Source organism: Hypanus sabinus, chromosome 7, assembly GCF_030144855.1.
Source record: "Hypanus sabinus isolate sHypSab1 chromosome 7, sHypSab1.hap1, whole genome shotgun sequence".
Lineage (NCBI taxonomy): Eukaryota > Metazoa > Chordata > Chondrichthyes > Myliobatiformes > Dasyatidae > Hypanus > Hypanus sabinus.
In genome coordinates this window covers 151,295,482-151,320,286 of record NC_082712.1, presented here as the reverse complement: position 1 = coordinate 151,320,286, position 24,805 = coordinate 151,295,482, and the positions used below count along the sequence as shown (strand labels likewise).

The 24,805-nt window shown below is 38.2% G+C and overlaps 1 protein-coding gene across 3 annotated transcripts in view; it reads left to right on the top strand.

Annotated features, from left to right (window-relative positions):
• lrrc4ca (leucine rich repeat containing 4C, genome duplicate a) overlaps positions 1-24,805 on the top strand; it is a 1,033,148-nt gene that overhangs the window by 799,776 nt on the left and 208,567 nt on the right. For all 3 annotated transcript variants that reach the window (XM_059975961.1, XM_059975964.1, XM_059975963.1), the window contains one exon: positions 15,311-15,461. The gene's annotated coding sequence lies outside the window, so the exon portion shown is untranslated. The remainder of the gene's footprint in view (positions 1-15,310; positions 15,462-24,805) is intronic.

Here is a 24,805-nt window from a genome sequence, read left to right as displayed (position 1 = left end):
GAGACCCAAAGTAGATATGGTCCACTTTGTCAAGTACCTTCGCGCCATCCACAGCAAGCAGGATTTCCTGGTGGTCAGCCATTATAAGCCTAATCCCTGATCCCATTCTGACATGTTGGTCAATGGCCTCTTTTGCTGCCACAATGAAACCACTCTCATATTCTGGTTAGCCTCCAACCTGACAGCATGAACATCAGTTTCTCTAAATTCCAGTAATTTCTCCTGCCTTCCTTCTTCTGTACTTTTTCCATTCACATTTCTAGCTTCTCTATAATCTCTTAGTTCTTTTCTTGTTGTCACCTACCTGTCACCTTCCTCTATTGCCTCTCCTCCTTCCCTTTCTCACATGGTCCACTCTACACCCCTATCAAATTCCTTCTTCTTCAGCACCTTACCTTTTCTACCCTGTTACCTTCCAGCTTCTCACTTCATCCCCACCTACCTCACATGGCCTCACCTATCACCAGCCAGATGTACCAGTTTCCTTTCTCTCATCTTATTCTGGCTTCTTCCCCCATATTTTATAGTCCTGATGAAGGGTCTCAGCAAAATGTTGCTCCTTTATTCCTTTCAATAGATGCTACCTGACTTGCTGAGTTCCACCAGCTATTGTGTATGTTACTCTTGATTTCCAGAATCTGCAGAATCTTTTGTCTTTATTCCCAGAAATTTCTGTGTTTATTCCAGTTATCTAGAATTTGCAGTATTTTTTTGCTTTATGATTTCTGACCATCAACTAGATCTATTTTGAACCTAAAAAAGTTAGGTATCTGTTCAGTAGACATAACACAGGAGTACAACCAGCTTTTTCTTTTGAGATAAATGAACGCAAGCTGAGCCAAACTTGCAAACTAACTCTTTGAGTAGTGGATATTCTTAAAAAATGCTAAGAAACAGTAACATATGGCAAATCAAAGGATTCTTTTCGAAAGTTTGCCATTGCACCTTAGCACATTACACTGAAAATTGACATGACAGAATTATACAAAAATGGGAATAAATTTGTCTTTGGCTACTACCACTAACTGGCTGCTAGGATGTCAGCTGTAAATATGTTTATCTCGGTATAGTTGGAGATTCAGTTCCATTGAAGTCATCAGAATATGCTGGTGGTAGATAGGACTGGCTGATGCTACTCTTGCATGTATTTTGTGTGCATATCCAAATTCAAAATTCTCCACATGAAGTCTAAAATCTGTGACAAAGCAGTTATTTTAAATCTATACTTTAAAGGAGTACATTTTCCACACCACAAGTGTGAAGTAAGTATTGATTTTTGTCTCCTATTTTCCCCATATCGGCCAATGGAAGCCCTGTGGTTTTACTAACAATTTGTAGCTCTCAGAATGCAGTCAAGCCCCAGATCTTGCTGCAATACTTTGCTGTTCTACAAAACGGAGTGACGAGGCCTCAGTTGGCAGTTCCTTCGATCCTCCTTTGGTCCACTTATGGCCTTTTGACAGCTCATTGTATCACATCTTAACTATTTCAAAATACCTCTGATAATTCAGATTGAAAAACAATAAATAAGTAAATAATATCAGATATATACACTGTGGGCGGTGAGACTAGAATTACAGGTTATAGGTTAAGACTGAAAGTAGAAATATTTAAAGGGAACATGAGGGAGAACATCTGGACTCAGACAGTGGTGAGTGTGTGGGATAATCTGGCAGAGGAAGTAGTGGATACAGCTTTGATTTCAGTTTAGAAGAATTTTCATAAGTACATTGATGGGAGGAGTACAGTGAGCAATGGTTCTGGTGCAGGTTGATGGGACTAAGCAGAATAATTTGGCATGGAGTAGATGGGCCAATTGGCCTGTTTCTGTACTGTAGTACTCTATGACTGTATGAAAATATCTTAGAAAATAAAATCAGATGTACATGATGTATATTAATTATAACATTAGTAAATCTTTATCTATAATTACATTTACAATCCAGGTTATTGTGACAATGCATAAGACAGCTCTGTAGTTGACAGAAATGTTAGTGTTAACGTGCAAAGTTCATTCAGACTCACAAAATAGCACCATCCTGTATATGATATGGAGTTCAATTGTGGAGAGCGAAGTCAAACCTTGTGAAAGGTCCTTTGCGCTGCAATACATTGGGGCAAATTTAGAAGTGCAGTTATCTGCAAAGAGAACATCATCAGCAATTCTCTTCCAAGCCAACAGCTTATTCCATCATTCTATTTATTTCATCTTTCAGATGTAAGTAAATGAGCTTTTGGTAATGTTGTCTGTGATCAGTACACAAACCTGAAACTGACTCTTTACAATAATCTGATTCTGATAGGCTTGGGCTATTTTCAATTTTAGCTCCTGAAAAGTATTTGGCAAATAATAAACCTACCATGAAGATGACTTTCAAAAACAGGACCAGCTGTGCTGGTGATAGGGAGCCAACATGCATCTATCTTGCACCTCATGTGGATACACTGCTGTACAAATGCATGCAGCTCTGCATGAGACAAATTATGTATTTATTGTAAACAGAACAGAATCAATTGCTTGGAAATTCATTCCTGGTCAATAGTGCCTCTAGTTGTATCATGACAATGCACTCTGTATATAAAATTAATTATATTTCCTTCAATGGAATACATTTAGTAGACACAATGAAATGAACTTTCCCTGTAATACCTGAAAGCGTGCTATGATTTTATATATTGTTTTTGTTTAAGAAGTCTTCTGAAGCTTTTTAGGGGCTTTCTCATGCTAATAAAGTTTCAAACTATTTTATTGTTTTTGATATTTTACATTTTATTATATATAAAACAAATCTTTTATCTTGTGGTCAGATTCATGTTTAAATCAGCAGGTAAATCCCTCAAAAGCAGGTGGTGTCCTTTATACTAACTTTACAATCATCGAAACAATGGAAGTCAGCGTCTCAATATCACACACTTGCATCGGATACCATACAGCTTATATGTGGAAGAATTTTTTTGCACATTGGATATTTAAGGGACTTCTTCTTTTAATGGGTTCTATTTGGTTTCTTTGTTTAGTGGCTACCTGTAGGGAGACGAATTTCAATATAAATAGTATACATCATCATCATCTTGCGCCCTTAACTCCTGGTGGAGTCATTGGGGTGCCGTCATGACAAGCTTTGCACCAGTCTGTTCCTTCTGTCACGGTTGTGTGCCAGAGCCTGGGTCACCTCAAACGTTTTCCCTGTCCATTCTTTAATGTCCGTCCATCTTTTCCTCTGTCTGCCTCTCCTTCTTTTCCCCTCCACAGTTCCTTGTAGAATGGTCTTTGCAAGGCCACTGGATCTTGTTACGTGGCCGTACCATCTCATCTTTCTTTTCTTCACCGTTGTGAGAAGGTCTTCATGAGGACCAATGTGGTGCTGAATGATGCACCACATAGTATACAGACTTTAATAATAAATGTACTTTGAACTTTGAAATACAATGGGATAAGTGGCCTCTTTCTCTGTAGTAAAATTCTATGGCATACAGAATTTACAAGTTAATGTTGAAATATAATCTGTGTGATGGGCAACATCTGTAGAAACCGTATTATTACTGATAGCTTCCTTTGCTTGGAACAACCAAAACTTCAGTGAGAAAATGGTCACTTCATTAGCCTAGCCTTATCATCAGGCTGATTCCTTGCATCCCTGAAAGCATAAGGCAAAGGAAGGAAGAGCAGACTAAGATTTTCACAATGACTGCTCTACAATCTTTAATGATTGTGGCTGTGATCCAGTTTGATTATGCACTCATACTTTTTTCCCCCAAAAATCTATCGATCACATCCTGGACCTACTGCATTTTGTATGCCAACAAGCCAAGATCTCTTTTTGCAGATGACCCATTGGACTGTAGCACAATGAAGGCATAATTTGTACTGCTAGGATACCAAGCATTTGCCATATTGGCTCCAAGTTAGCAGTTAGGAAATAGAAGCAGGAATAATACCTCGTGCCTGCTTTGTCATGTAAATGTCTAAACTTACCCTGTCACCTGATTCACTTGATGTCCAAAACGCTCTATCACAGCCTTATGTACATTCAAGAACTAAGTCTTCTTAGCTGTCTTGATTAGAAAATATCAAAGCCTCTGTACCTTTTGCGTATCTTGGTCCTATATGGACAATCTTCCTCAGTCTGTGATAACAGATCTAGTCAACCAATCCATCATCTACACATTTACCTAGACAAAGCCCAGAATAATTTTGCTTATTTTAATAGGTCATACATTTCCAAAATTGATATGGAAAGAAAGAGCCTATTTGGTCCATTGCATCTCTGCTGGCTCTCTGTGAGGAAAACGCAAAAGAGTTAAATAAAAGACAAACCACTTTGTGGTCAGATGGCATCCATGGAAGAAATAAGTATTCCACAAACTAGTCATCTGATCTGCATCTGATTTCTGCAATGTAGAGGAGACCATACCTTACCAATTAAACTGGGAAACCTCTTATAGTCTCCATTTATTTCAAGTGCACCCTTCCTTTGTTCAGCAGATCAGAACAATAACAGAGGGCAGTGAATTCCAGTTAAAAGGAGCCATCAGTCAATCAAGGCAGATGCTTATTTGGGACAAATAAACTGAGAAAATAGACAGGATTTCCTTCATTTATTTGTGACACGACACAGCTTAATTAGAGCAGCAGACGGTCAGTCTCATGCACTTGTATCACTGTTAGATACTACACCATGTTTAGAGTAAAAAATTGCATCAGTTGTGTGTGCTTATGTTGTATTATTCATTTGGGCTGATGGGCACCAATTCAAAAAGCAGTGATTTTTTTTTTAATAATCTTGTTTTTTTTCACTTGGCTTAAAAAAATTTGAGACCCTTGCCATGAAAAGATTTGACAACAAATGAAGAAATTAGCCTACTGGACCAAATAAAAAGCCAACCACATAACACCTCTCACAATCACCTCGCAGGGATGACTGGAGTGCCGAAATGTGCAATTGCACACTTGGATACATCAGTAAAATAAACTGCGAGTGACAACAGGGAACATCCCAAAGATGAATGTGCGATGCTGAGGATCCAGATGTTGAAGAGGCCCTCAATCAGTGGTTTTCCATTGTAACTGCCAAACGCATACAGATCAGTGGACCAACGTTAAAAACAAGTCAATGGAGCTAGCTGAGAAGCTGGGTCATGAAGATTTTGAAGCAACAGATGGTTGGTTATCTCAATGGAAATGTAGGCACCACATTAAATTCAAGAAAGCACATGGTGAGAAAGGTAGTGCTGGTGCTATAAGTGCAGAGACATGGAAATCGACAAAACTGACGACTTGCTTCAAAAATTTTGTGTAGGTGATATCTACAATGCTGATGAAACAGACGGTTCCCTTTGCTACAAACACGCAACACTAACAAGTTCAAAGAAAGCACTGGATTTTATAATTGTGACATGTTGTTCAAATATTTGAGGAAGTGATGAAAAGAAATTATTGGTTATTAAGGAAGCATTAAACCTTGATGCTTTAAGGGGCTGAGAATGGATAGTTTACCAATTGCGTGCACTTAATGAATTCCTCTGTCCTTAACCATTATGAACTAACACATAGTATTATAGTAATATTGGTAGTGTTCTAGTTTATTCTATGTTTCATACAAATACATAATTTGTTACTTAGTTGAATGGTAGTTTGTGTTTTTTTATATACTTTTAAAAATATTTCCATGAAACTTCAGATAATTGGGGCAGTCGCTGGTTTCAGTGTGTCCCAATTAACCAGAATCCACTGTATTCTAGGTCTCACCACCTATATACATTGTGTGTGTTGAGGAAACAGAATTGTCTTTGGCAACAGCACACTCCTGAGTCACTGTGTGTCTCACAAAGTGATTACTGTGCAGTCAACCTAAGAATCATTGTGACACCTGGTGCCTTTGCCTGTTGCTCTCTGGCAGGAAACAATGTCTCTTTATGTAAAATGCATCAGTAGTCTTCATTAGAAATGAATGGATGGCAGACTGCAAGGTACTATGTTATGTTCAAGTTTATTCTGGAAGGACTCCAGCACAATAAAGTGAATTTGACAACTATCAATGTTGCCGTTGATTTACTTTGAGATGCAGCTATTGCTGGACATTAGTGAGGATGCTTTTCCTGAGATGCAGGCCTTTTGTACTTGGTTCCTTGATGAAGTTCCAAGATAGAATTGCACACTGAACTCGTGGTTGGATGCACTTCTCCCTGAGAGCCCATTTAAGGAGGCTACAGACAACCTGGATGACATGGAAGAGAGTTACACAAGGAAATATAAAACACTTCACTTATGAATCTATTGGTGTCATCTGTTGTATCTGGTGTTTCCAATGTGGCCTCCTCTACATTGGTGAGACTCATTATAAATCGTGGGACCGCTTTGTTGAGCACCTCCGCTCCATCTCCACAAGCAGCAGAATTTTAATTCCAATTTCCTTTCCTGCTTCAACATGTTATTCCATGGCCTGATGGCATGAATATTAATATCTCCTTCTGGTAAAATCAACCCCCCTGTTTCTCTGTTTCCCACCCTGACCTTTTATCTCTTCTCACCTGCCTGTTACTTACCCCTGGGTTCCCCCTCCCCCCGCTTCCCTTTCTCCTATGGTCCACTCTCCTCTTCTATCAGATTCCTCCTCCTCCAGCCCTTTCCTTTGCCCACTCACCTTCGCTTCACCTATCAGCTTCCAGCTAGCCTCCTTCCCCTCCTCACACCCTTTTATTCTGGCATCTCCGCCCTTCCTTCTTAGACCTGAAGAAGGGTCTTGGCCCAAAACATCGACCATTTGTTCATTTCCATTGATGCTGCCTGACCTGCTGAGTTCCTCCAGAATTTTGTGTGTGTTGCTTTTGATTTCCAGCATTTGCAGACTTCCTTGTTTTTTAAAAGAATGCAGATTTTTGTTTCAGTCTATAATACAATAGTGATGCTCAAAGCAAAACAGAATCTTGATAAAAGTTAACCAGAAAACAATATTTTGACAAGCTGGTGAATTGGTAATCAAAAGGTGTAATTTCAAGATCAAGTTGAATGCAGGGAGAGGTCACAAGTGTTTACATCATGGTGACATGTTTGAACATGGAACACCATAACTGTAATGATGGTGAAAGCTTACACCTTTTCACAAGGGAATTTGGAAAATAATTAAAAGTGAATACAAATTTAAAATATCACAGAAAAAGGTAAGAAAACACAGGAGGTAAAACTGATATGATGAACAGGCAGAAACTTAAGAGATGTGGCACTGATGAAGGGACCAGAAAGCTCTGGGTAACAACACAAAAAAACTTGATATCATCACTTAGGTGTCACTACTGATATGTCTCAAGGTGATACATTGAATAGTGGCTCAAAATTATTAATTGCTTGTAAATCTTGTTTAAAACTGTTTTGTATGATGATGTACAAAGTCGTGCCTTGTTATAAATAATTTTAGTCCTGATTTTACAAAATATTCCAATAAAAATGAATGTGACTCCAACTTGAGAGATTATTGTTTCAACCCCCAAATATTTTAACTGGAATCATGCTCAATGTAAAAGACAAAATCAAGCCATTTTTCTCTATTGGTATGTGCCAATATTTATGCTACTTGCAAACCTTCTCCCATCCTATTTGATCTAACCATATAACCATATTACAATTACAGCATGGAAACAGGCCATCTCAGCCCTTCTACTCCACGCCGAACACTTACTCTCAACTAGTCCCACTGACCTGCACTCAGCCCATAACCCACCATTCCTTTCCTGTCCATATACTTATCCATTTTAACATTATGTTCTGATCCTTTCCCTCTCATACAAGTATCTGCTTATACCTATGTTGGGGGATTCCCAGAACCAGAGGCCACAGTTCAAGAATAAAGGGTAGGCCATTTAGAACGGAATTGAGGAAAAACTTTTTCACCCGGACAGTTGTGGATCTGTGGGATGCTCTCCCTCAGAAGGCAGTGGAGGCCAATTCTCTGGATGCTTTCAAGAAAGAGTTAGATAGAGCTCTTAAAGATAGTGGAGTCAGGGGATATGGGGAGAAGGCAGAAACGAGGTACTGATTGTGGATGATCAGCCATGATCACAGTGAATGGTGGTGCTGGCTCGTAGGGACATATGGCCTACTCCTGCACATACTGTCTATTACCTTCCCCATAATTACAGCAATTCTCTTTGCCTTAATTGTCTGTCCGCGTAGTAGTGCAATGCCCACCAAGAGTCACAAATCAAATCATTCTCTGGATAAATAATTCACAAGGGTTTAGTGTATGCAAGGAAAGTTTCAGTTGTTTAGTAGAAGACATAAGGATTATTCAAATGTGGATTAATGACAATTTCTTTCATCAACTCAAGGTCAGTCTTTATCAAACAAATAATCAGTTTGAATATACAGTGCACTTTAGAATAAAGGCAACATCAATTTTGAATTTCAAATGATATTTTTATGGGATTCCTTGCAGCATATTAAAACCCAATCAACAGTTAATTAAATAAATCCATTTTATAATCTTTTGCTAATCGTCATTAATGAATACTATTTCTATGATTTTAATTCATCTAAGCAAATTCCCTTTAAGTTCCTTGTGATCTAAAGTTAATTTATTTGCAAGAATTACTTCCTTTTCATCAGTAGATTCATCTTAATCATAATCCAGAGCACAAGACACCAAGGATTGGTCAGCATATGATATGATAGATCTCATATCAAAATAATTCTGACTGTTGTGGACTATCTGTAATCTGCCATTCAACAAAAAGAATCTGGCTTTCCCAGGTGACGATTGCTAATTTGTCATTATAGTTTTTGATTATAACAGTTATTATTTTGTGCTGTTGATTCCATGAAAACTGCAGACAAATGTTTACTCTAGTAGTTCCTCCATTGGAACACTCTCTTTATTTCATCTCCCATTTTTCATCTCCATGACTGAATATGATGACTCATACTTCTCAGCCTCCAGCATCTCACTTACCTCAAACTTAATTCCCTGTCAATAATGCTGTGCAAATTATACATAATTTATTCCATTGGAATAAATGGAACTGGGTTTAGAGATTAATTGCATTGTACTATGTGGTTGTATAAAGCATTTAGTTTTATTGACCAGGAATTAATTTTTAAGCAACATTTTTTTTAACACAGAGCATGAAAACGTTTGAGGAAATTTGGTATGTCACCAAAGATTCTAGAAAATTTCTACATATGTACCATGGAGAGCATTCTAAATGGTTGCATCTCCATCCAGTATGAGGAGACCATTGTACAGGATTGGAGAAAGCTGCAGAGGGTTGTAAATTCAACCAGCTCCATCATGGGCACCACCTCCCTAGCATAAAGACCATCTTCAAAAGGCAATGCCTCAGAATGATAAAATCCATCATTAAGGACTCCCCATCAACCAGGTCATGCTCACTTCTTATTACAACCATCAAAAAGGTACAGATACCTAAAGACACACATTGGACATTTCGGCAACAGCTACTTTCCCTCTGCATTCAGATTTCTGAATGGACAATGAACCAACCCAGGAACAATAAGAAATATATATACAATATTTCTTATTGTCATTTATAGTTTTTGTTAAGTGCATTGCACTGCTCTGCTTCCGCAAAACAACAAATTTCACAGCTTGTGTGCGTGATATTAACCCTGATCCTGATTCTGATTCTGAAGTGATCAAGGATTGGTGTCAGCACACGAAGCAGAGCCTGAACAGATTGAGAATTGGATTTGACATATGTAAATTATCTGTGTAATACACTATTATGTAGATCTGAAGAAGCAAACCTTGCGTCATCTCCTGAGATACCCTGCAGGATCACATGATATCCTCCGCACAATTTGGCAGCACCAATACTAGAAACAGTGGTTGGAGTGAATCATATGAAAGGTTGGACTGGAAGCACAATGAACAAGGAGAATGAAACTGTAGCCTGAGCCTGCTTCTGCTTTTATTCTGGTAGCAGGAATTGTTTCACAGTAAAAATGCAGAGGTAATTTTCATTTAGAACCCTGTCATCATGCTAGTTACCAGCTTCCTGAAGCAGTGTGATCATATTACAACCTCACTTAAATATGTGGTCAGGATGAAACAAAGAGGCATATACTTTAGAACAATTTGTGTAAACAATTTACACCCTTAATTTCTGTCATTACCTTGGAATATCTCAAAGAATTTTCCAGCTAATGGAATGGTTTTTGAAGTTTATCACTGTGGTGACAAATGAAATATGCACAATGAGGTCCCACAAATACCAATAAAAAGATGATCAGACAATTAATTTTGGTAATGTTGAGGAAGAGATACAGTAACTATTATCTGGGTAACCACAGATAATTCCCTGAAAATTTTCAGGGAACTTTTATGTCCACCTTTTATGTCCGATGGCAGGTACCACCTTACATCTCATTTGAAGAAACAGTCCAACAATAGTCGAAGTACAACCCTGTAGGTCTCCATCAGCACTGCAATGGAATGGCAGCCTGGACATTTGTAATCTCTCTGTGGAAGTTCAAAACCTGCAAACTCAAAGACAAGTTTGCTACCAGCCTCATCATTCCTGACATTGTGGCCAGTGGTCAAAATCAGTAATAGAGTGAGAAACATATATTTGCAAGCCAAACAGTGATATCTGCACATCCTTTCCCAACTCATCACAGGAGGTTTCTGAGATGTTTCAGACCCTACAAGTGACATTGTTTTCAATTATGTCCATGCATTTGCATTCCAAACATATCTGACAGAAAACAGATCTTAAAATCGTTTTGGACCTCAGTATTAACAATGCAAAGATCAGTAGCACTGATGTAATGTATCAACTCTTTTCCAGTGTTATGTTTGATTGATATGAAGCTACAGAAATAAAGTAAAATTAGTGTACTTTCAAATGACATTAGCAAAGTAGTTAGGATGCAGTTTTGCTTTTTAATCTAGGTCCCTGATCTCTTGAGTAAGCTATGCCTGAAATCAGCTTCATTCAAAAGATGATTATGGCAGGGGGAGCATGACCTACATATTATTAGGACCACAGGTATCAAAACCTCTCCCCAGCAAACACACTTGCACCCACACTGACAACTTTAATAAGCAATGTCCTTTGCTCCCAATTAAAGATCTTTTTCTTGTTAGTTAAATATGTCAGCTTGATCTCATCAGAAACTTCTTGCGCAGCAGCACTGCTAATTAAAATATAAGGCAGAAATACAGTTGAATTGAACTGATTAAGTAATAGACAGGATTTAAATGGCATAATTCTGAAATTTTAAAGTGTTAAACCTCAAAGGCAGAGGAGTGGAAAATGGACAGCCGGAGGCTGAGGTTCATAATTTTAAAATGGCAAACATGGCTAAAATCCATGTCACAGACACTTAATTTCAGAAAGGGACAAAGTGAAAATCCTGTTAACCAGAGGCTAATTTATCCTTACGAGGTTTGTTGAGGATTTTGACTGTCATGTATCTCCTGTTTCTCTGGACCTAACAGATTCCATGCCTCTTTAATATGTGGCCCAGACTGCAGAAATACTTCTTTCATATCTCTGAACCTTACCTGTAAACTAGACCCTCACCACTACTTCACTCAGATGTTTATGTCTTTTAGTCCAATTATGTTATTAATTTCAAATGCATGTCCAATTTAGCAGGGTGTGCAGAAAATAGTTTTTAACAAAATCCCAGCACCAAATCCTTTTCTCCTCTCGTGCTTCAGATGTGAAAGGCACCAAGTTTTGTTGTTTTTAACCTTCACTATAGTTAGTGGCATTCCAGGTGGTTTGTCCAAGACTGCCTTACTTTAAAAAATATTAGAAATAGGAGCAGGAAGAGACCCTACATCTCTCAAGCTTGTTCCACTACCTAACACTCATCTTGTATCTCAGATCAACTTTCTTACCCGAACCCCATTTCCTCTGATTTTGTCACCATCCAAGAATCTTCAACATCTCAATGGTCCTGATGCAATGAAGACCATTAAATGAGCAGATGAGGGATATTGGACCTAAGAAACCCATAAAGTGATATTATGGGGCTGAGAAGATTGACCTCCAACAACTAAATTTGAGTGAACTCTTCCCCTTGATTTCCATAAGCTTCATTGTCAAAAAGTCTCCATGATCCTGTACATACTTAAATGCCATCTTGATATCAACAACTTCCACTCTCATGTTACAATTGATTAAATCATGTTTGCAATGATGGATTATGTTGTTCAGCTATAAGCAGATATATTATAAGACTTTGCAAAAATCAGTATCTGACGACATTTTTGCTTGTTGTATTGACCCCCTGTGCTATTTGTTTCATAATTTAAATTTGTTGTAATTTTGCTTAGCAACCAATCGATAGACTACTAAGCAGTGTTACATACAGTTTTAATTAACACACCAATAGCATCACCAAGGGTGTGTAGTAAATGCCAGCCTTGTTTCAGTGGGAGTTCTCTTCACATCTGAGTCAGACATTTATTGATTCACCACCCACTCCAGAGACTGATACTCTTGTAAATTCATGCTGACACTTCAGGGTGGAACTGGTAGACTGGAGCAGTGTTGGAAAAGTCTTATTTCCAATGGTTCTTTTGGTCTTTCCATAACATGTCCTGTTATACCTTAGTCCTATAATAATGTTTGGAGTACAGTGGATCCTGTTTAATTGGGCTGTCAGTTAATCAGGACAGCCATTTATTTGGGACAAATCTTAACAAACAAAATAACTAAATCAAGAAACTAGCCAGCATTCCCGTTATTTATTTGGGATACTGTGCCACTTAATTGAAGCAGGGGACTGATGCCAAACATACGCTAACTAACGTCAGTTGCATGGCTGTTAGACACTATACCATGCTTAGAGTGATCAGCTTTTAAATAGCGTCAGTTGCGGGTATTTGTGCTTAAAAAGTAGTGTTTTTTTTACCACTGGTAGTTGGAGAGAAATAAGTTATAAGGCATGTTAGACTGGTTTTGCTCATTGCGGTTTTAAGTTTTCAGACTTGGAGATGCACCTCATCTTCTGCCTGGGAGTGTTGCAGCCAGAAGTACTGGTTGGATCAATTATGTAGCTTACCTTCTCTCTTTGTATCCAAGTGGCTACTTCTGATACAAACCATCAATTGGTGATATTAGCACACTTTATTTCTCTCTGTTAACAGAGTACTATATGTATTTCACAACTTTTCCTTTCCTTCTATTCTCACTTTCTAGATGCCCCCATTTACCCAACTACTGGTTGATCTTTACCCTTTATCCCAGAGCAACCTTAGCCTCATCCTATCATAGATATTCTATTTATCCTATGCATTCCTTGTAACTCCTTCTGTACAAATTAAATTTAACTTCTTTCCTGCCTTTCTCTATTTCTATTTCCGTGGGTACTGTCTGATTCATGGTGTAGTTCCATTTTCTTTATTTTTATTACAAAACTGAGCTTGCAATAAGATTAAATGTTGTAAAACATCCAGGATACAGTTAAGAGTATTATCAGATAAAATAGGAGATATGTTAGCATAAATTAGGGTAGGGAACCAAAAGCATGTGAGCACTAATAGAAGAGAGAAAGGGAGGGGTGTAGTAATGGTTGTAAGACCTTAGGGCCTGGATGAGGGGGTTGCCAACCTTTTTTATGTCATGGAGCCTTACCATGAAACTGAGGAGACGGTGGACCCAGGTTGGAAAACCCTGTTTGAGATAATTGAAGGCATATCAAAGGAAGCAGCTGATTTCCATGAGGGCTCAGAAGAATTAAGATTTTTCATTCAGTTGCAAATCTGAATAATGTTATGTCCTTGAGATAGTGCAGTTTTGACTTTATTAAGTTTCCATTGCAAATTAAAAATGCTTATTCTATATAAGTTCAAAAGTTGGAAGTTCAAAGTAACTTTATTATCAAAGTGCATATATTAAAGCTTCTAAAATTCAAAGCACATTTATTATCAAAGAATATATAAATTATACAACTTGAAATTTGTCTGCCTAAAGGCAGCCACAAAGTAAGAAACCCGAATAACACAATTTTAAGAAAAGAAATACTAAAAACCACTGCGCAGAGAAAGAAAGAGAAAATAAAAACAAATCATGCAAACAATAGAAGCATTCTGAACCTGAATGAGTCCCAGACCTGCTCCCAGAACAGCTAGAGTAGACCCAAGATCTGTTCCCAGGTCATCACACCAAGTGGGGCAAAAATGCAAAGCAGCCAGATCAGTTCTCAGTCATAGTGCCACGGAAAAAGGACCGAGCAAGCAAAATCAGCTCAGCCCCTGCCTCCTTTCCCAGATTCAAGCTTCCAGATTCTCTGTGCTAGTGCCTCACTCTAGGATCCGGACCCCGGCACCACGATATGCTTGGGCCACCCAGCCCAGAGCCACTCTCAATCTCACTAAAATTATCTACTTGGCACTTGAGGCTATCCAACTTTGCACCTGGATTAGGTAGATGGGCATCGAGACTTTTCCACATTGCCTGCACTCCATCTCCAATGGCAATACGAACTCCGTCTGCTACTCCTGCTCGAACACACTGCACCTTGCAATGCCCCAGCACCACTCATTTGCCAGTTCAGCCTCACATCCACCAGCCTCCTCACTGTCTGTGGCACAAGTTCACCACAATTCGCTTCAGAAAAGATGTTATAAATAATGTGTTTAGTTGAATTTCTTACTTTTCAATCTACCAGTAAGCTGTTGCATGGCTTTGATAGTGCCATTTTCAACCAAAAATGTTAAGATATTAACATACTGAAACTACATTGAAATTCATTTTGTTGCAGATATTTACATGGAACTTTTAAAATTTAATTTATTTTTAATTTTGTACAGATCTTTACCAACACTCTAAAGGAATATGGCCAGTTTTAATTCTATTTCCTTTTCTGATTTTAAGAAATATTTAATTGTCATGGAATGGAATGGCTTTCAATAGGGTTAACATGTTCTCATTGAAAAAAAATATACAAGACAGATAAAAGTACAATTGTTATAGCAAAATTGCATTGTGCATTGACATCAGTTTAGATTAGTTTGACCTAATTTCAATTAATGAAACTGGCTTTGAAACCAACTTGTGAAAAGTGGTTAAGTAAATTTAAATTGTAGCTTCACAGAGAAAGGACTATTTCCATGGGAACAGCATACCTAAAAATATCCCTTGGCTTCAGACATTTGCAATTCTCCAAACTTCATTATAAGGTGACAGAAGTGATGTAGCTTCCATTTTGGCCACAGAACCAACTCATTCTTATTAATGACTTAAACTCTATAAAGAAATAATTCCTGCTTTCTCTTGGTATTATTGAGTGAACGACATTGGATTGGCATAATATTGGAGTCTTATTCTTCACACTTAGGTCATTCAAGTGGCAGAGGATATATGCAGTGTTGCTATTATTTGAAGATGTTGTGGTAGTATCTTCCATCAGAAATCTGGAGATCCCACACAAACTTCATGGAACCAACTGCTGTGCAGAGTGGAGGAACTGCAAGCATAAGGAGAAGGAGGTATGAATCTCATTGAATTTTAAAGAGACTATCTGTTGGACATGCTGGGTGTCAGCTGAGGCTCCTTGTGTACTTGCAGTAGATCAGATAAATTATGAGCAAATGTATTCCTTGAAACATATAATTTCTCAACTCATGAGGTTTATTGAAGTTTTATATTATCATTTTAAGGCAAAAGTAACTCAGTGAATTCTTGCTTACATACTGAAATAATTTGTTTCGATCATACTTCTGTAATATAATGATGAATACATTCATTTGAAATTAGGGCTATATCATTCTATCGAAGATTGCCAACAGATTGGTTGCTGAAATTCGTTTGATATCTTCCTGGGAGATTCACTTGGAAATTATTGGCCTTTAAGTATGTCAAGGAGTTGGTTGCAATAAGCAATGCATTTTTTTTTTCAAAATCATGAACTAATTACTGCCTGTTATGCCACTGGTGTTTAGGACAGCAATGAAGGTTTTTTCCATTGGTGTTTTCATTAAAAAAATTTTGACCATTCAGGGTTGTTAACACTGAGCAGAACTCCTGAGCCTGGAGCACTGGTGGACCACTCTTAGTCTGGCCTCTACTCTTTGAACTGTTCGGCATGGATCCCCCTACCAAGAGTCAAAGCATAAAGCCCTGATTCCAGCCAACATAGCACTCTGGGTCATTGAGGCATCAAGACCCGAAAACCTATGATAAGGTTGGGGTCCTCTTGGAGGATGAACTAACTAGAAATATATATTACATTTGTATAATTATATAATTATGAAAACTGCAACATAGTCTCAGGAACTCAGTAGCTACCCTACACGCTCCCAAGTTACAAGTACACTATAATGGTTCAATCAATATCTGTGAAATGTTGTGACAAAGTGGAAGGCATTTGTTATACAGCTTATATCATGGGGAATATCTTCCTCAATGTGACAATATATATAAAGAAACACAATATCCTTAACTAGTTCTAGAAGATAAGGAGGCTACATCCTATAACTTTGATATGTTCCATTACTGAAATTCATCATTGCAGGATACTTAGGGAGCAAAGCATTTTTATTTAAATTAAATTTATAATTATGATTAAAAGGGGAGGATATAATAAACTTGATTAGCCATGTAATGTCATTATGATAAGGAAAAGTTGAATGGAGAAATATGATTTTGGTTTCATTAGGAACACATTAACTTTAGTAACATAGTACAATAGAATTTTATATCCTTAACAGATAATGTAACAATGCACCAAAGTCAGAAGAGAAACTCAGCTGGTCTGTGGTAAAAAGCACATGCGGCATGTATTTTGCTCAGAAAACAGAAAACTAACTTCAGCTACAGGGCTTCTGCTATAACATAATTTCTCTGATTGTTCTTACCTGGAACTTTTCAAAATTACTCCTACCATGTGTGTAACTAAAATCACTTATTCATTGGTGAATTGCCATTTAAATCCTGGCAACTTAACAGAATGGCTGAAATCCTGAGCAGTTTAGCAAAGGTTATTTGAGTCATTTTTTAAATGATTTATAATCTGCTCCTTGATAAAATTTGGTCAGCATGATCAGATTTAACTGGTTGCTTTTTTCATACTTATTTACCTGTTACTCCTTGCCAGCAAATCTTATTCAGCAATATTTTTAATATTTTCTATATTTATTACTTTGCTTTAATATGGCATTAATATTTAAGTGCTCAGTGGTGTGAAACTGAGCTTCAAGGATAAATGAACTAATTAATGCTGTTGAGTCTATTGCCCTGAGAGAGCATATAAAATGTAAAATAAAGCTGTGTCTAATCTTGATAGTACTTGTTGTGGCAGTGGAAACTAAGAGGGGAAGAAAGATGGTATTGAAGATATTCTCCCCCTTGAATTATTCAATGCTGCCAATTATATTCTCCTTTCAGCATTGCAGTAAAATACTTGATCCTCTCTATCTTTTGACATATGGTGGCATTGAGGAATGAAGTGTAATATATACAAGAAAATGGCTCTTTTGAGATAACAGGAAATGAGAGTTGGTATTATATGAAGTCTAGTTATCAATGTAAAAACTCTAGAGACGTTTATGTGTGAAAATCCCCAGAGATCAGTAGTTTCTGAGATACTCAAACAACCCTCTCTGGCACAAACATCATTTCAAGGTCAAAATCATTTAAATTACATTTCTTCCCTATTCTGATGTTTGGTCTGAAGAACAACTGAACCTCTTGACAATGTCTGCATGTTTTTCTGCACTGAGTTGTTGTCACATGATTTGCTGATTAGCTAACTGCATTCAGGTAAAGATACCTGTTTTCAGAAAGCCTTTGATAAGGTCCCACATAGGAGATTAGTGGGCAACATTAGACGTAGGATACTAACATGGATAGAAAATTGGTTGGCAGACAGGAAACAAAGAATAGGGATTAACGGGTCCTTTTCAGAATGGCAGGCAGTGACTAGTGGGGTACCGCAAGGCTCGGTGCTGGGACCGCAACTACATACAATATACATTAATGATTTAGATGAAGGGATTAAAAGTAATATCAGCAAATTTGAAGATGACACAAAACTGGGTGGCAGTCTGAAATATGAGGAGGATGTTAGGAGAACGCAGGGTGACTTGGACAGCTTGGGTGAGTGGGAAGATGCATGGCAGATGCAGTTTAATGTGGATAAATGTAAGGTTATCCACTTTGGTGGCAAGAACAGGAAGGCAGATTACTATCTGAATGGTGTCAAGTTACTAAAAGGTTAAGAACAATGAGATCTAGGTGTTCTTGTTCATCAGTAGCTGAAAGTAAGCATGCAGTTACAACAGGCAATGAAGAAAGCAAATGGCATGTTGGCCTTCATAACAAGGGGAGTTGAGTATAGGAGCAAAGAGGTCCTTCTGCATTTGTACAGGGGCCTGGTGAGACTACACCTGGAGTATTGTGTTCAGTTTTGGTCTCCAAATCTGAGGAAGGACATTCTTGCTATTGAGGGAGTGCAGCGTAGGTTCACGAGGTTGATTCCCAGGATGGCGGGACTGTCATATATTGAAAGATTGGAGCGACTGGGCTTGTATACTCTGGAATTTAGAACCATGAGAGGGGATCTGATTGAAACATATAAGATTATCAAGGAATTGGACATGCTAGAGGCAGGAAACGTTCCCAATGTTGGGGGAGTCAAGAACCAGAGGCCACAGTTTAAGAATAAGGGGTAGGCCATTTAGAATGGAGTTCAGGAAAAACTTTTTCACCCAGAGAGTTGTGGATCTATGGAATGCTCTGCCTTAGAAAGCAGTGAAGGCCAATACTCTGGATGCATTCAAGAAAGAGTTAGATAGAGCTCTTAAAGATAGCAGAGTCAAGGGATATGGGGAGAAAGCAGGAATGGGGTACAGATTGTGGATGATCTGCCATGATCACATTGAATGGCGGTGCTGGCTCGAAGGGCTGAATGGCCTACTCCTGCATCTATTGTCTATTGTCATGAGCAGATGTACAAGTATAAATAATAAAGTGGCCACTGACTGTACCTGTTAGTAGATGTCTGAAACCCACACCTGCTAATCATACGTTACAGATAACAGAAAAGCAAAATACTCCACATGTCAGTTCCCTGAGACTGCAACAGAAAATGATGGAGATGTGCAGGAGATAAAGGCTTGGTAGGTGGATAACATTTCAGACTAGTAATTTTCAATCGGATCTGGAGAATGTAACTGCTCAAGCAAACAAAAAAAAAGGAAAGTGTAGAGAAGAGAAACAACTAATTCAGAAAGTTGGTGATAAAGCGACTGATTTATAACATGGATCTAACAACATATCTCTAATTACAGCTTTGGTAACATTTTCAGATAGAGAATGGTCTCAGAATCCATCAGTACATGGAAAGGCATGATAAGTGAAAGGTACATGTACTTAAAATTCACTTTTCAGCTGAGGGCATCACTGGTATGGTCAGCCTTTATCGTTCATCATTAAAAGCTCTTGATGACATAGAAGGGATCCTCATTCTTGAACTGCTGCAGCTTTTGTCTCTTAGGCGGGAACTTACAGGACTTAGATCAATTGAGATACAAGGACCAGCAACATGTTTCCAAGTCAAGATGGTGTGTGACTTGGAAAGAAACTTGCAAGTGATGATGCTTCCATATGCCAGTTACACTTGTCTTTCAGTGGTGACAGAGTTTACAGGTCTGGTGATGCTACCAGATTTGCTGAGGATTTTGTAAATGACACACAGTGCAGGCGCGGAGTGGACGAACAAGGTGTTTTTTGAAGGCCTGCCATTGCAAGGTTCTATAGTTGTGAAGGTCTGGGACGTTGTGTCACATAGTTGTAAGTAAAAAAACTGAACATTCTTCATTGCTGAAAGCCCTCTTGTTCCTAAGTGTAGGAAAACTGATAGGTTGTAGGTTGAGAGTCCTAGAGCAGTAACATCCAGCAACATACTCAAGAACCTGGGATGTCTTCATGTGAATCTGAAGTGCAGGTCTTTTCCTACATAAACGCCATTACACCTATCCAACTGGCTCCTTGAGTTATGTACCAAATCTTCAATTTCCTTACCAAACATCGTCCCATAAAAATGAATTTGCTTAGTGTTGTGATAACTGATGTAATTTCTAGATCTCTGCTTTCTGTGTTAAATTCTTAAATTGCTTGATGTGTTTTAAACAAAATAACCATTATATTACAGGATAAATATTCAAATCATTTATTGCATTATTTTTGTTAAGAGTTTGCACAAAATGTTTCTGTTACGTGGCAAACAAGTGTAATAGTTCTTTAACATAGCAGTGCATGGTCCCAGTCTTATGGGGGATATCTCATCTGAATTAATTAACCAGAAATTTATTTCCATGGTATTTGCGGACTTCTTTACAACTTGAATTCAATGGTTATTGAATGGTTATCTTCTTTATGCACTTTCCATCAACAAATAATGTATCTCTTCAACTCAAAAAAATCAGTAACAGGGTCAGCAGAACAAGTGTTTAATGGAAAGTTTCTCTAACTTGTATTTCTAAATGGAATCCAAGAACCATAGAAACCTGCCACTCAGAAGATGACTCAACCCACCAGATCCATTCTGGCCAAAATGGACTATTTAGGTTATCCTACTTTCTAGGCTGTGCTCTATAACTTTGTAAGTTATGGCTCTTCAAGTACTCAGTGTAATTGACCTTTAGGTGATTAGCTAATGCCACTGCCATTGAAAGTTCAAGTACGTTAAATTATTATTCAACCATACATGAATACCATTGTATGTAGCCAAATGAAACAGTGTTGCAAGCTGCCAAACATAGTACAACAGTCATGCACAAGGCACATATAACACGTCAGATCGCAGTAAACATACAGTCACACAAAAAAGAATATATATATAGACCAAGTCCCTGTATGACATGTCCTGTAAATTGGTGATGCATGGGTGTTGTTGGCAAGAAGAAGCAGTTTTCATCAGTACTCAGACAAATATTTGAATGCATACATGCACGCAAACCAGCTTGTCTTCCACCAAGCGAGAACTGGAAGGCAGCACCAGTGGAAGGGGCCAGCCCCCAATCCAGCATGAACGCCATGCTACAGTGCCTCGTTCCGGACTGCTGTCACAGGCAGGTGTAAACCAGGTTAATTAAACCCAAAAATGTAATGTTAGAAAGTTCCATCTGTGGCGGGATGAAAGCAAAGTTTACCGATTAAAAAGCGAGAGAATTTGAAAAAAACTCTATGCGAGAGGAGGTGTGGCTGACACAGATACGGACAAAGAGAGAAACGCAACAACAATTAGAGGCTGAAGACATGAACTGTTAAGAGTGGAATTAGCAGGAGTATATTTTTACTCTACTATCCTGAAAACCTCAGGGTGAAACCCCTGGAGGAGTGACAACAGCGTTAAAAGACATTGAAACTACGGCTATAACGAAACAATATCAGCAGAGGTGAGTGTCCAAAACTCTTACTGTGTATTCAGGAATTAGTTTTGTAAAATCATACCAAGGGATTTAGTCAAGTTTTTGTCCAAGTTTGTGAATTGACTTGCCACGGATGATAAACAATTTCATTCCAATGAACCAAGAACGAAGGTGGCGAACTTCCCAAGAGTTGATGAACCAGCATGGGAACGAAATGTATAATGGTGCAGAGGATTTAATACAGTTGGACATTTTTGTTACTTTCATTCAAAGAATCTGAATTTGATTTCCTGCGAGAACTGGTTATTTCTGCAAAGACTTTGATAAGTTACTGAATGAGATTTACTTTGTTTTAAAGTTGTGATGTTGGAGAATTGTCATGAAAGGAGTTAAACTGTGTATATATATTTTTTTTGAATTTGAATTTAAACTTGTAGATATACTGCCTGGAACTGAAACTGAAGTAAACTTTAATACTTAAGAATAAGAATTATATTCGATTTTCTAATTAATTAGGGATAAGTAAAAAGGAAAGTTTAGCTGTAAACCTTTAAATAGGGAATAACATTAGATCTAATTAGTTAGGGATTAGAGTAGTAAAGGAATCTCACTGATTCTAATTAAAAAGGAATTTGTTTTGGATTGATACCCAAGATTTAGGACTTAAACAGAACGTTGGAATTTTGAATTGTTCTTGCTTATGTAAATATTTTGTACAAATAGTCCTTTTTCTTATTAAAAAACCTTATCTCCAGAAGTGTGTGGTTTCTATTCACCGCCTCCTTCCGATAGCTAGAACCTTCTGATGTCCTACTAGCACGTAATGTAATTTCAAGGAGTGCAGCAACTAGTCACACATGATAAGACTGCTACTACACAGGTGTTACACAAGCCTGCTGCGTGAGGCCTAGTGCTTGCTACAACCAAAGCCACACAGCTCTCTTGCTATCAGTCTCACCAATAAATAGGTCAACTGGATTTGTGGTACTTTACATTGCCAGTGTCCAAGAGACTTATGATGACAAGAACATTGTGCAAGGTAATCATTCACTGTAAGACAGCACTCCACCATCCCTCATCGACACTTTTCTGTAGCAGGTAGCAACACCGATGCCACAAAGACCAGCTCCTCCACTAATGAGCAGCTCACTGTTGGGATAGGCCTGTACTACCTGAAACACTTAATGTCCAACATTGCCCTGTTATCACAAAACAGATGCTTAAATACAAAAGACAAAACCACCTTTGGTTGACCTCAGAAAAACTGCTGCCTCAAGTGTGCCACCATCTTACCTGCCAGCTTAAACAAAATTCTTCCTTTAAAGTGGCAGGGTAATCTGGGTTTATGTTTGAACTTCATTGAAAGACATGAAATTGTAGTGATTGTTTTGGTAGACATGAACAAGACTTGGCGAAGAAACTTGAGTCTTATCTATTTCTATCTAAGTACATTTTAACAACATAATAATGTTAATTACTGTCAGTCTCTCTGGCACTGAAAAGCTAAATATGGAGTCTCACTCATACAAAAGGTTTATTTTATTCTCCCATTTGAGTTTTTCTTTCTCTCTCTCATTTTGCTGTCTGCATTTGATTTGGCGATGAATTCACCCACTCTGATTTATACTGCCTTTGTAATCCTCCCACTGTTAATTCTATAACACTTCAAACCAATGTATTAAGGAGACAAATAGTCACATTTCCCCTTTGGTTCTGTCACATAAGAATTATTGTTTGGTTAAGCATGATGGCTAAAATGACAGAGTTTAGAATAGATTCATGTAAGATGGTGGTGTGTTCAAATGCAGTGGCTTCTATGAGGTCAACAAAGGGGCTACTGTCCCTTTTAAACATTTTTTATAATCGCTAGATCTTGTGAGACATTAAGAACTTTAAGTACTGCAGGTTTACCCCATTAGCAAGTTGCTCACTGATGGAAATACTGAAGGAGTTGTGTGCTTATATCAGAGAAGCTTCTGGAGATTTGGTGCATGCAGGATGCGAGCAGCCTAATAGTGAGTGTAATCACAAGACCCTTCCGGACATTGTTAATGTAGAATGCTGCAAGTCCAATTCACTGATATGCTGGCGGACAGCAGGGGTGGATGACAAGGGAGCTGCATGGCCTCAGTCACAGCAAGGACTAGGCTTCAAGCCATGGTATTGTCTGTTTACAGACACCAGGTGAGCTGGTGCACTCCACCTGGGGGTGGTATGGTTCTATGTCCAGACTGAGCTCATAGCAACCCCCTCAATATTCGCTCAGCAGAAACAAGCTGCATTGTGTTCGACTGCAGATTTCTGTGGCATTCATGGACTTAGGGTCTGGACTATTTTTTTTTTGCATGGCTGTATTTTACTGACATCTTACATGTACTTGCTATCTTGTATGTGCTGTGTGAGCTTTGTGCTGTGTGTATCTGTTGGCACTGCGTTTTGCACCTTGGCCCCAGAGTAACATTGTCTCGTTTGGCTGTATTCATGTGTACTCATGTATGGCTGAATGGCAATTAAACTTGACTTGAATTGGATTGAAATTAATTGAATTGAATGGAATGGAATGAAATGAAATAGCATGTGAGCTTCTCTCATTCTGAGTATGAAGCACAAGGTTATGTTCATGGTGATCTGAAACTATTTCACATGGGGAATTGATAGCCCTTTCTATTCCTGAATGGATCAAAATTTATATATACACTCATTGGCCACTTTATTAGGAAACTCTGTACACTTGTTCTTTAATACAGATATTTAATCAGCCGAACATGTGGCAGCATCTCAATGCAGAACAACGTGTGCTTATAGTCAGGAGGTTCAGTTGTTCAGATCAAACATCAGAATGGGTAAGAAATGACCTAAGTGACTTTGACCATGGAGTGATTGTTGGTGCCAGATGGGGTGGTTAGAATAACTCAGAAACTGCTGATCTCCTGGGATTTTCAGGCACGATCTCTAGAGTTTACAGGGAATGGTGCAAAAAAAAATAAACATTCAGTAAGTGACAGTTCTCTGGGCAAAAGCACTTTGTTAATGAGAGAGGTCAAAGGAGGATGGCCGTACTAGTTCAAGCTGACAGAAAGGCAACAGTAATTCAAATAACCACGTGTAACAACAGTGGTGTGCAGTAGAGTATCTATGAAAGCACAACACACCAAACCTTGAAATGAATGGACTACAGCAACAGAAGACCATGAACATACACACTGCATAAACACATTGTGTGCAGAGTGCTTCATCCTACTTAGTCTATTGTTCCCTGAATCTTATAGAAAGCCACCATCAAGGCACATCTGTTCCCCTTGAACTGTTTCAAGTAGGAGGTGAATTGCTCTCCCAGTAAGTAGAAGCATACATCAATTATTTGGAGAGCTGAAAACTGCATCACTGGGTATGTATCAATCTCTGATGTCTAAAATCCTCTGGAGTTTAGGAAGTGTATGTAGAGTAGATGAGTATCGCTC